The sequence below is a fragment of the Rhipicephalus microplus genome, chromosome 3, assembly GCF_043290135.1.
Source record: "Rhipicephalus microplus isolate Deutch F79 chromosome 3, USDA_Rmic, whole genome shotgun sequence".
In the NCBI taxonomy this organism is placed as follows: Eukaryota; Metazoa; Arthropoda; class Arachnida; order Ixodida; family Ixodidae; genus Rhipicephalus; species Rhipicephalus microplus.
Genome location: NC_134702.1, coordinates 173,622,342 through 173,634,870, shown reverse-complemented (window position 1 = coordinate 173,634,870; position 12,529 = coordinate 173,622,342). Strand labels below are relative to the sequence as shown.

Genomic DNA, 12,529 nt, shown 5'->3' with positions numbered 1-12,529 from the left:
GAGAACGCAGCAAAACATGTAAGGCTAAGAAAGATTTGCCAACAGGAAACGAGGTCCTGACTTTGTATGATGTCCAGAAATAGCTCACAATGCTTTCTGATGTAACGTCTTATCTCTTGAGTATTGTGATTTTTCACGTTAGTCATGTCATGACCTGTGAATTGTGTTCATCAGACGTCATGTCCTATGCCAATTTTGATAAATACTCTGTAGAAAAGGTGACTACTAAAGCATCAGGACAAAGGTGACTAGAAAGAGACAATCGAAGCAACTTTGGTTTGCCAAGAAAATTAATCTCTGAACTTTCCTTCCAGCATGTGTGTGCGGTAAATTTCGTGTCGTGCGTAGTACAGCTTCTCTGATGAAGCCGTTTCACACAATGACATCGCCTCACAAATATTTGGAGCACAGCTCATAGCTGCCCGTTCGTGCATGGAGAGCTGCCTGCATAACCTAAAGAGTGAACGAGTACAAAAGAGAATTAAAGCAGGGGACCTCTATGATAATGTCTGCAATGCCTCGTGCATGCTCGCTGTTCTTGTGACAGTGCAACACATGCCACTCGCACAATTGAGTTAACCTGCGAGGCTTGGGAGACAAGGACATGCATAGGTTTTAAGGACACTTTGTGTATAACGCTCTAACACCATCATGCAGTCACCAATGACACCATCACTAAGGCATGTGTGGAAATCAAGTGCTACAAGAACAAAGGCCTGTGTGCAGCAGCTATTGTGGACTGCAGCCACGCAGTGCCTTCTGCAGTCTCCTGGTTAGCGAGGAAGTCTCAATACTTTTCCTGTCTGTTAAAATTACTATTCCCCCCCCTTTCTTTATGCACTGCTCGGTGCATCCACAATTTAAAGTGAGCCCTCTTGTAAGCTTCAAGCTTTCTGCTCGGTGGGTAAGTACAGGAACGATGCAGCTATTTTATATCTTTCTGTTAAAAAATAGGGCAAAGTTACATTCATGACTTGAGAATGCTTGACGAACGCGCTACAACCCATTCTTATTCTCCTAGTATTGCTTTACAACTTCCAGAGTCTCGCCACTCTACTCGTTGCAAAGTGCTCTTCTCTGCCGTGATTGTTGCATAATACTGTTACGCTCCCTAGTGTTCAGACCAACTCTTCTGCTTTTCTTGTCCAATAAAGTAATCATGAGCGGCAATTCGTCCCCTGAGTAACTATCGATGAAATGTCATCAGTGAATCGCAGGTTACATATGTATACTCTCCATTAACTCATACCCATAACTTTTGCCAATCTAGGGCCCTGAAAACTTCGTGTAAGTACGCGGTGAATAGCATTAGGGAGATCATGTTTTTCTGCCTTGAACCTTTTTTTTAATTAGGATTCTCTCGCTTTTTCTTTTTTTAAAGAACACAGGTCACCCACAAAGCTTCAACATTCAAAATCTTACCTGATCTTTTGGCCTCTTCAACAAATGTGCTGTCGGTGCCTTCGATGCATCCTGTTTATTAACGAAGATCGATGGCGCCTCGGCAGCCCTTAATTGAGCAGACTTTATCGGACTTCCCATCACACGCATTACCGATAAACACCGATCGTAGTTACTATCATGAAACTGCTTCGAGCAGAGAACAGTGGTTCTCGAAGACAAGGAAGTGGTTCCTTGTTTTCACCGTCACGATCCACTGAACAGCTCATTCTTATTCCCGTTGGAGGTTGTGATGCGGCACATCAGTTCGCTTGCATGTGCTTCTTAGGGTAGGTTCTTCATCCAGTAGCAGCTCTTCGAAGCGTGAACTATACACGTAGGGTGGACGAGAGTCTAGGATAAGAAGGGCAACTTACGAGGAAAACCAGCACACAGTGACGGTGCGAGCATTCTGACGCGACTTCTTTTCAGCAGCTCAGCGTTAACAAACTACCCTGATTGGAGTTTCGTGGGCGCTGCCATCTTGACGACAAAACGCAAAATTTTTCCGTTTGTATCGGTTGCATGTTTTCTCATAGAGTTCTCATGGCACCTTCAACTGAGCTGCACTGCACTGGCACCGTGAGGGTAGAAGCACGGCAAGCAACGACAAACACCGCCACTGTTTATACTTCTGTAGTTTCACGACCCGCTATGCGCCATCCGAACGTGTGAACCACAAGACACAATGTGCGTCAAAACGTCGCCTGCGCCGCCAACTGATCGGCGCGCCGCCGCTACCGATGTGTTTTCTGGGCGTGCCATTGATCTACAATTGAATTATTTTTGTAAACCTGTTCTTTCGAAGTTAATTGTATCACCAATAAATTCTCGGTCCTTGCTTAATTATGCCCTCTAGTAAATGCATCGCAATCAATTAGCCTGCCGGTTAGAGTTAGATAAATAGAAATCCAACACCTTTATTCAACTCATAGAGCTTCATACAATTATTGTATGAAACTGTATAATTCAACCCTTCCTTTCAAGAAGTAAATTAAGTGGAAAAGCAGGACACCGTCCCATTCAAGGCCTATCCCTCTAAGTGGCGATAATTATAGTACAGTGCCTAGAATATACTTACTCTAGGCACTATAGTTATAGCGCGAGAACCACGGAGGAAGGAAAGGTTCTTTCCGCGACGAGAACCATAGAGGTTCATACAATAATACGGCGAGAAAAGAACGACGACACAGATACAAGAAGGACACGGTCTCTGTGTCGTCATTCTGCTCTCGCGCTATAACTATTGTCATGTCAAACCAACTATATAGCCCAAGCTTCCCCTCCCCCCTAGATGGGTTGCGCCATAGAGTTAATATACACTAGAGGGAACTCTGGCGCTAGTGTCTATGGGAGCTGCAACACACGGCGCTTCAGCGAGCATGGGAATGCTGGGTAGTACACACATTTGTCTAATATTTGTACTTGTGGCATGCTTTTGCTTCTTGGCTCCGTGCATGTTCGTGTGGCTTGGAGCTGTTCTCTTACGAAACAAATACTAGCAAATGTTCACCGTTTGCACTTCACAACCTTATTTTTTTTAGGCTTACCATTTCGAATCTAGTCATTAAGTTCAAAAGGGTTCGTTCTTTCTTTCAAAACAAAACCGTAACCAGCATTAAACGAAACCCAAAGTACGATTCGCCGTCAAATGACACTCCTTGGTTTCGTGTACTTGTGGACGGGAGCAAAGGCCAGAGAGGAAAACCAGGCAATGGTAGAGTGTATATCAAAGGACATTCTGGAGATAGGAGGAGAGTGCGAGATAATTATACTAGGAGACATGAATGCGCACATAGAAGATATAGATCGGTATACCGACCTGACAGGCAAAATGATCATGGATATGTGTGAAAGGCTTGATTTGATCATTAGCAACAGTGCAGAGAAGTGTGAAGGGCAAATAACATGGGAGGTAGGAAGGCTGCAGTCGACGATAGATTATGCACTGATGTCACATTGGACGTATGATAAGCTCAGGGGAATGCACATAGATGAAGGTGGCTCCAGAAGTCTGGGTAGTGATCACAAACGTATCAAGCTAAGTTTTGGAAGAGCAGTGAAAGTGGAAAGGAGACAAGATGGGCAACTACAGGAAAATTTTTATCCAGAAAGGCAAATTGAAATAGCAACTAAAGAAATTGAGAAAGTAATCACGGAGGATAATAACACAGTGTCAACATACACGAATCTAATTAGACTCTTTGAGCTAGAGCTTGCTAAGATGCGTGACAAGTCACCCCGGAAAAGAAGACACAAACCCAAAAGTTGGTGGGATGAGGAAGTTAAGGGAGCCATAGCAAAACATCAGGAAGCCTCTAGAGAACACAGACATGCTAAGCAGCGGGGTGAATCAACAGATAATGTTGAAAGAAAATGGGAAACCCTTATAACCTGTAGAAGGGATGCATCCCTTCTGATCAATGAAAAGATTAGAAGAAAGGGAGCTCAGTGGCTGGCAGAAGTACATAAAAAAGATAAAAAGGCAGCTGCGAAATTTTGAAACCATCTAAACTCCCTAAGAAATGAGACAAGCCTAGAGAAGAGTTTTATAACTACAGCCCAAGGTGCTAGGCTAGAAGGGGACAAAGCTCTTGAATATATAAGAACGAGGGTGACAGAAAAATTTCAATAAAGAAGTACTTTATGCACCACAATAGACAAGTACGAATCAAGTGGTGCAATGGCTTCATTTTCACAACGAGAGTGGGAAAGGGCTGAGAAAAGGGTTCCTAGTAGTACATCAAAAGGCCCAGATGGCATTCCAATTATGCTGATAAAGACATTAGGTCCGAAGTCTAAACAGACTTTGAGAGAGGCAGTGAGCAGAACAATAATCGATGGTTAAGTCCCTGACGAATGGAAACTTAGCAGGATGAGCATGATCTATAAAGGAAAGGGGGACGAAGATGACATAAGCAACTACCGTCCTATAACAGTGACATCAGTGGTCTACAGGCTGGCGATGCAGATTATAGTGGAAAGACTGCAGGCATAGATAGAGGATGAGGGGGTGCTGGAGGAACTGCAGAATGGGTTTCGGAAACACAGGAGATTGGAAGACAATCTGTTCTCACAGACTCAGTGCATCGAAATAGCAGAAAAGGAACTCGGGCCCCTGTGGCTAGCATTTTTGGATATCAAGGGAGCATATGATAGCGTGCTTCAAGAGGACTTGTGGGGAATACTAGACACACTGGGTGTGGAAGACGGAGTCATTAATCTTTTAAAGGGTATCTATAAAGGTAACAAGGTATTTAAAAAGTGTAAAAACAGGTATCCAAGCCTGCAGAGGTAAAACGAGGGCTTAGGCAGGGGTGCCCCCTGTCACCCTTATTATTCATGATGTACCTACAAGGATTAGAGGCAAAATTAGAGGGAAGTGGACTGGGCTTCAACCTCTCTTTAGTCAAACAAGGAAAACTCATTGATAAGGCACTACCAGCATTAATGTACGCAGATGATATAGTGCTAATGGCCAACAACAAGGAAGATTTGCAGAGATTGATGGACATCTGCGGTAATGAGGGAGATAAGTTAGATTTTAGATTCAGTAAAGAAAATTCAGCAGTCATGATTTTCAATGACAACGAAGGTAGTGAGCTTAGGATACAGGACGCCACGCTAGAGATAACAGACAAATACAAATATCTGGGCGTATGGATAAGCAATGGGATTGAGTACCTGAGGGAACGCGAAATATACGTGACGACTAAAGGTAACAGGAATGCAGCAGTGATCAAAAATAGGGCACTGTGGAATTACAATAGGTATTATGTTGTGAGAGGAATATGGAAAGCGGTCATGGTTCCTGGGCTGACGTTCGGCAATGCAGTCTTGTGCATGAGATCAGAAGTTCAAGCAAGATTAGAAATTAAGCAACGTGGAATAGGTAGGCTTGCTTTAGGAGCTCACGGGAATACACCAAATCAGGGAGTACAAGGTGATATGGGATGGACATCATTTGAGGGTAGGGAAGCTAGCAGCAAGATAAAATTTGAGAAGCGATTGAGAGAAATGGGGAAGGAGCATTGGGCTAGGAAGGTTTTCAGTTACATGTACATGAAGAATGTCGATACAAAATGGAGGAAGCGAACCACGAAGTTGACTGGTAAATACTTAGAAAACAGCAGGTGGCCAAACCAAAAAGAACTATCGGTTAAGAAGAAAGTGAAGGAAACGGAGACTGACATGCGGAGAATGGGCATGATTAAGAAGTCCGCACTAGAGATCTATTGAACTTTCAAGCAGGAAATTGCCAAAGAAAGGATCTATGATAATACTCGGGGTAGTTCTCTACTGTTTGAGGCCAGGACGGGAGTACTGTGAACCAAGACATATCGGGCCAAATACGAAGGGCTAGACACAGTATGCAGTGCGTGTGGAGAGGAAGAAGAAACTGCCGAACACTTGATAATGTTCTGTAAAGGGCTTCACACTATAGTTCAGGATGATGGTGCAGAGTTTTTCGAAGCACTGGGGTTTAGGAACAGGGAGGGTAAAATAGACTTTAAGCGGGTAGAATTAACTAGAAGAAGGATATCTTAGACAAGAAGGACAGGAGCGCTTACTTCCAAATCAGTTTATTGCGCAGATCTGAAAATATATAAAAGAGACAGTAACTATGTGACAAAAGCATAAGGCACAAAAACTTGCAGGCACTGATAAAATTTTACAGACAGTCAAATCAGTCTAATATTTTCGGTTTTTCAATTTACGTAAAGGACCTATACCGCATGTATTATGTATCCATACGATACCCAGCGTCGCACTGCTAGAACTGCTCTAAGGAACAATGCACCAAAACGGCACGAAGTGCTGTGAATGCTAGCACTGGCATGGTGGGAGAACGATGAGAACAGCAACCCAAACAAAATGAAGAAAGCTTGGTCTCACATCTTGCTCGATACAAGGTTAAAAAGTGTAATATGCATAGATTTTGTTTGCATGTTTTAATATTACTGGCAACCTTCATACTTCTATTAAGGCAACAGATTGCACTAATTACACACTTCGCCTCGAATTATTCTCGCCGTGCCACATACTACCTTGACAAGCGCAAGACCATTCTTTGTTTTATACGTCACTTCCACCATAATGGGGTGCATGCCGGCGAAGTGAAGGTCAGGCGGCGTTCAGTGTGAAATTTCACAGCTTCCCGAGGCGTATAGCATAGCAATTCTTGGCAGATGAGATCGTGAGCGCCTAGTGCATGCGTCCTCTTGCCTGCTCGAAATTTTCAAACCTGCTGAAGGGCCCTTTAATGTTTTCACAGAGAGAAGAGAAATTGACCCTGTGTGGTTAAACCAAGTCATTACGAGGCAAAAAGACTCTTCTGACCTTTTAGCGCTCAGGCTATTTGTTCCTGTGTTGCTATTCTCAGCCATGCCAAAAATAAAGACACCCAGGAACATGTTTATTCGACGGTGCATACGTATCTCACCATGCTGGACTGTAAAATGTGAGGCTCTTATCTGCTAACAATGCGAGAAAAAGAAATTGAATGGCTGTGCTAAACCACAAGCGCTTTTGTACATAATAAAGTAAAACATTTCTGTTAGCATCCCTCTTGTACACACAGCTCCCACATGTGGTTCTTCGAAAACGAATTTTATCAAAGTTTATTGTGCCGATGTTTACAATTTCGGAGAACTAAAGTGTCTTGCCCGCCTATTTTTGGTGCCCGAAAACCCAGTCTCCAGTGCCTAAAAATCCAGCCACTAGTTATGAGTGCTCATAAAAGAGGAGTAAGGTCATTTATTCAAGAAAACAACACAAAATATATTCATCAATAGGTACCTTGGATGAGTTGGCGGTGAAAGGGGGTCAAAGCCTTACCATACGTAATTCGTGCCTCTAATCAATATATATTGAAATGGCATATGAATGACGCTGCTTTGGAATGCGAGTAAGTAGAGGTGAGAAAAAGGGAATCTAGATAAGGCTGAGAGTATTAAAAATGAGTAGATACAGTATAACCTCATTATAACAGACGTCCATAGTGAAGAGAATTTTGGTGCCTTGTAAAAGGAGTATGTAAAATCCAAGTACTGTTAAAATAGACCTTTATTAAATGCTGAATGGGTCTGTTATAACAGGAGAGAATCACGAGTCATGTCGAATTTTCTCGGTGGTGCATAACAAAGTTGACTTTTCGGAAATCCTTCTTCAGTGTCTGCAGCCTTTTCTCTATTCGATTTTAAAATACGTTTACTGAAAATTACATAGAATTGCTGTAAAAAGCTTTTTTGCGCTTGCCGAGGTGTTAAAAATCATCCTGGAAGTCGCAAAAAAAAAAACGGCGTTATTCAAAAATTAATAGCTTCGCGATGGCACAACTGCCCACCACCGTTTTGGGCCAGTCGTAAAAGCATTTTGTATTCCGTGTTCAAAAAGCAGACGTGTGAAATTCATTTGGAGGATTCCTAATGACTGCTTCTCCTGTATTGCTTCATGGAGTATGCCTCACTAGTGCGATGCTTGTTCTGAAGACGTCCCTGGGATAACGTCCCTGGGACAGCCGCGCGTGAATCGCGCGGCTGTCTAAAAGCCCACAACTTAGTGACATTTTTGCGCTCGTTCTGTATTCACGGGTTGTTAAGGCAGCTGCAAGGGGAAGTTCAGACTTCAGGTTACGATCGCGCGCCGTACTCGTCGCGAACATCGCACGTGCAAGTCTCAATCCGATTGTGATAGCGCTGACTCGTTGGCGAGAAGATTCTGCTTATCAGCGCTTCAGACCCTGCTATGAAGACCACCACGGGACAGATCTTTGTACTCGCAATCGACCATGTGGTACTTTGAAACATCGGGCACCGCAGTCATATACATCGCAGCCGCGCTTTCTGCTCAAAGTCATGGCCAGGCCTAACTACGCCCTGAACTTGGCAGGCAAGGCCGTCGCGCTAGCGGATATGTCAAAAGCGAATAAGCCGTAATGTGTTTCGTCACAAGGCACAAATCACTAGAATTATAAATCTTGCGCATCGGTAGCGGACCCAAGCCGTGCTCGCCACGCACCGACTGCCCGGAACAGCGGTGGCAACGGCCAGCAGTTTTCCGCGTCAGCGCGCCAACTTGCAAAAACAAGCACGATGCACCCCAATTTCCGGCGACGAAGCTTGGCGTAATTAATCATTGTCAGACTGGACGGATATCGGTGGGCTTCGTCCTTAAATTGGTACGCCAATATCAGCGGTGCTATCACCGTCCCGAAAATATGCCACACAATGCTACACGAAAAGTTACAAAATTTAGGATGTACATGGCAGAAAAGTCTGCTGTAAAGAAGCCCTGACTGCCTTGCAGGTCTCAGTGACATTTTAGTCAAATATATTCGAATGTCTGTTGTACCAGAATCCCTGGTAAACGAAGTTCAACCAATAAAACAATTAGAGAGGTCGACACAATGCGACCAATCAGTATGTATTAACCCAATGTCTGTTGTAAGCGGATCTGCTGTAACGAGGTTATACTGTATGACCATAGGTCGACAAAGAACAGTGGAACTCGCTCAGTCTCACTGAAGAAATATATCTTGCTTTTTGGACTCACTCACGCTCCAAGTCAGAAAATTTTCCTGACTTGAACTCACTCCGATTCACCTTCACAAATTTTTTTTCAGCCGGACTCACTTGGAGTCAAACTCACCAAAATATTACTCAGGCGTACTCACTCAGACTCGCGGCTCAATCTGAGTTTTTGTGAGTCGGCTCAAAAGTTAGTTCCCCGACCTGTGGCGAGTATGCCTATGCTCGATCAGGTGGTGAAAAGGGTGAGTAGCAATGAGTATAAACTTCGTGCGGGGCACCTTCAAAGGCGCGCGCAGCACAACTTGTGGTGTTGCGGGTGCGCAACATTGGGAGTCTTAGCAGACAGCAACGCCTGATTGCTTTGATAGCTATGGTGGCACAAGCGGCCGTAGCCGGCGTATTAGTGCGTGCTTCGAGCAGAATTTAAAGATATCGCAGGGAGACAATCTTCCGCGATGCTACCATAAATAAATAGAAAAACCTGCACGAAAGCGGCCACGTTTTCCGCTTTAGTGAGCGCCTCGTTCCCATCGCCAGGAATGAGAACTAAACGCCTGCGTCAGGTGTGCGTACTGCATGAGGCTTGCTGCATAACTATCACGGCAAGCTGTCATTCTTTTGAACTTAAATTATCATTGGTGCTTGCCCACTACCCGCGCACTTGCGAAATACTCGGAGCGTTTAGAAATATCGAAGGCTCCACGGCCACTCGCCGTGAAAATTGGCGCGCTCGTTTGTTGTGGCGTCATGTACGGCGATTTTCAGCCACTGAGTCTCGTGAAGTGCTTTGCTTGAAATTGTCGCGGCATCCTTGTCGCTCATCATGACCATAGTTTTACCTCACCGCTCGCGCAGCTCATGCTAAACTTGAGGCGCGGTCGAGAAAGAGAACACGAGAAGATTTATTCCAGAGAGGACGGCGCATGCTCCATTATGTCTCTCGCTTCACCTGTTTAAGAATCAAAGAAAAAGGCTTTTGATTGAACCAAATTTGAAGGATAGGATTCATCACTCCCGGCGGATATTTACTATGGAGCTACAGCACTTGGTTTTAGACACAGGAGTGTTTGCGATGCCATATGTGATTTCCTACTCCACATGACACGACTTGAATTGTGGGGTTATGTAAGTGAATATTATTCTTCAATGACATTACGATTTTTTTCATGAAATAAGCTAATTAGTTATTTAGAAAATGATTGATTGCTAAATATCTTTAGACTTATGAACAAAATAATTTATATAACAAGGCACTGCCCATTTCATGGCCGATTCCCCATGGTGCCTTCCACCAGTTTAATAAGGACCAACCATTTAACTGACATCCTAGCTTGATCCTACCGAGTGCGCATACACTGCTGGGTGGCTACTTGTGCTTACGGTAAAATGGTATGTAACTCAGTTTGCCCCTTCACTGATCCACCCATCAACTCAGGAAAGCACTAATTGACCTCACATTGCATTCCTCAAAACTGCGAATGATACACAGCAAGGAAGTAATTATTAAGGTCCATTAAAACGTCACATCAGCCTTGATATGAAGTAAAATTTTTTAAAGTATTTCTTTTCTCACCAGCTCTATGACAGCAGGAACATCACGCATCGGCGGAATGCGAGACGGCAGAGGGAATGGGAACTAAACACTTTTTATGTGTTCCACAGCCGTGATCCACTTATTTTGCTGCCAAATAAAGCAGCGACAAGTCGAGAAACTATGAAACTTCCTTCCCACAGGACACGACATGTATCTTTTGATACAATCGACTATGCAGCAGTTCACCATTCAGATAAACTACATGCTAGCGAACATTGGGGGAGTGTTTTGTCTGCTCGGGCTCTCAACGTTTGTCTTCTCTGATGGCTGCCTGGCGGCGCACCAGTCTCAAAGCACGGAGTCTATAAAAAAAGAGCCACTCTTCTTTGTTCATGTGCATGTGCCCAATGAGGTGGCCTTTTATTGAAAAGAGAATACATTGCTGTTGACACACAAGGGACCCTTTCCTGCCTGAGTATGTCTGTCTCTAATGAGTTCGCATTTCACTGAATATAATGCATTGCAGTGAACACAGGAAAATGGACCCACTCTTCTGAGCAGGCAGATGTGTCTCATGAGGATCTCTTCCAAAAAGTATGCTTCAGAGAAGAGGGAGGAATAGGGCAGCTACCGAGTGTGCATGCGGATGTGTTTTACAAGCTGGATTTTCCACACAAAGGACGCATCGCAGTGGACGCAAGAAAATGGACGCTCTCCTGTGTGTTTTCGCATGTGTAGAGCAAGGGTGTCTTTCTTTACAAAAGATGCATTGCAACATATACAAGAAAATGGTCGCTCTCCAGTGTGCTTGCGGATGTGCCTCATGAGGGAATCTTTATGTACAAAAGAAGCATTGCAGTGGATACAGGAAAATGGACGCTCTCCAGTGTGCTTGCGAATGTGCCTCATGAGAGAATTTTTCCGGAAAAAAGAAGCATTGCAGTGGACACAGAAAAATGGACGCTCTCCTGTGTGTGTGCGGATGTGTCTTTTGAGCGAGCTTTTATGTACAAATGAAGCATTGCAGTGGACACAGGAAAATGGACGCTCACCTGTGTGAGTGCGAATGTGCTCAGTGAGGTGGCCTTTTAGGGAAAAGGAAGCATTGCAGTGGGCACAGGAAAATGGCCTCTCTCCTGTGTGAATGCGCATGTGCTCATTGAGGCGGATTTTTATGGAAAAAGATGCACTGCAGAGGGTGCAGGGGAAGGGCCGATCTCCTGTGTGGGTGCACAAGTGAGCCCCAAGCTTGGACTTGTACATGAATGCAGCTGGACAAAAGCAGCACTGGAAGGGGGGCTCGCCCATGTGTTTCCGAAGGTGTCTGTTCATAGTTGATTTGTCCACGGTCACATAGGTGCACCGCTGGCAGAAATGAAGTCGGCTTCGTACAGATGCCAGTGAAGAAGACCGTTCCAAGGAGACACAGGACAGGGAGCCTGAAAAGCCATTGAGAGCCCACAAAGCAATGCAAATTATGTGTGACACACTACATGGAACTGCACTACAGCAGCAGGCAATACACATGGGCAGCTGTGCATGCAAAATATATTGATGTCCACCTCATCTCGCTAAGGCTACTATTGTGCCAATAGGGCACCATCACAGCATGTATTACAATAATTCCCATCTGGCTGCGGATAAATTCTATGGTCAACACATACGAACACAGTGTGCCACAAACTAGAATACAATTTAGTTCTCATTCCATTGCTAAGTATATTGCAAACGTCGAAAGTGTCTGAATGTGCACAAATCAAAACTAGCACATTAATCTGCTTACTGAAGTTCTGTTTGCGGAGAAGTACTCACAAAACACTGCACAGAAATTACCACTTCCTATCACAACACATCAAGCATAATAAAAAAATATGAGTGAATTGTATTTATGTGATGCAATGTGTAAAATTATAAGCAAACAACCCACATTTATGCACTACCGCAGCAACTGTTTATATATTACTGCCACAGTTGACACATTTTCCACTAACGACTCTGTACAGTTTTAATAAGAGCACTATGA

At 44.1% G+C, this 12,529-nt stretch overlaps 2 protein-coding genes across 3 annotated transcripts in view; one reads left to right on the top strand and one right to left on the bottom strand.

Annotated features, from left to right (window-relative positions):
* The window catches only part of LOC142802714 (uncharacterized), a 44,269-nt gene extending 42,140 nt beyond the window's left edge, over positions 1-2,129 (bottom strand). Inside the window, exon 1 of the mRNA XM_075887717.1 lies at positions 1,423-2,129. The gene's annotated coding sequence lies outside the window, so the exon portion shown is untranslated. The remainder of the gene's footprint in view (positions 1-1,422) is intronic.
* Positions 1-12,529, top strand: part of LOC119162311 (uncharacterized) — a 511,092-nt gene that overhangs the window by 204,319 nt on the left and 294,244 nt on the right. The gene's annotated exons all lie outside the window — the stretch shown is intronic.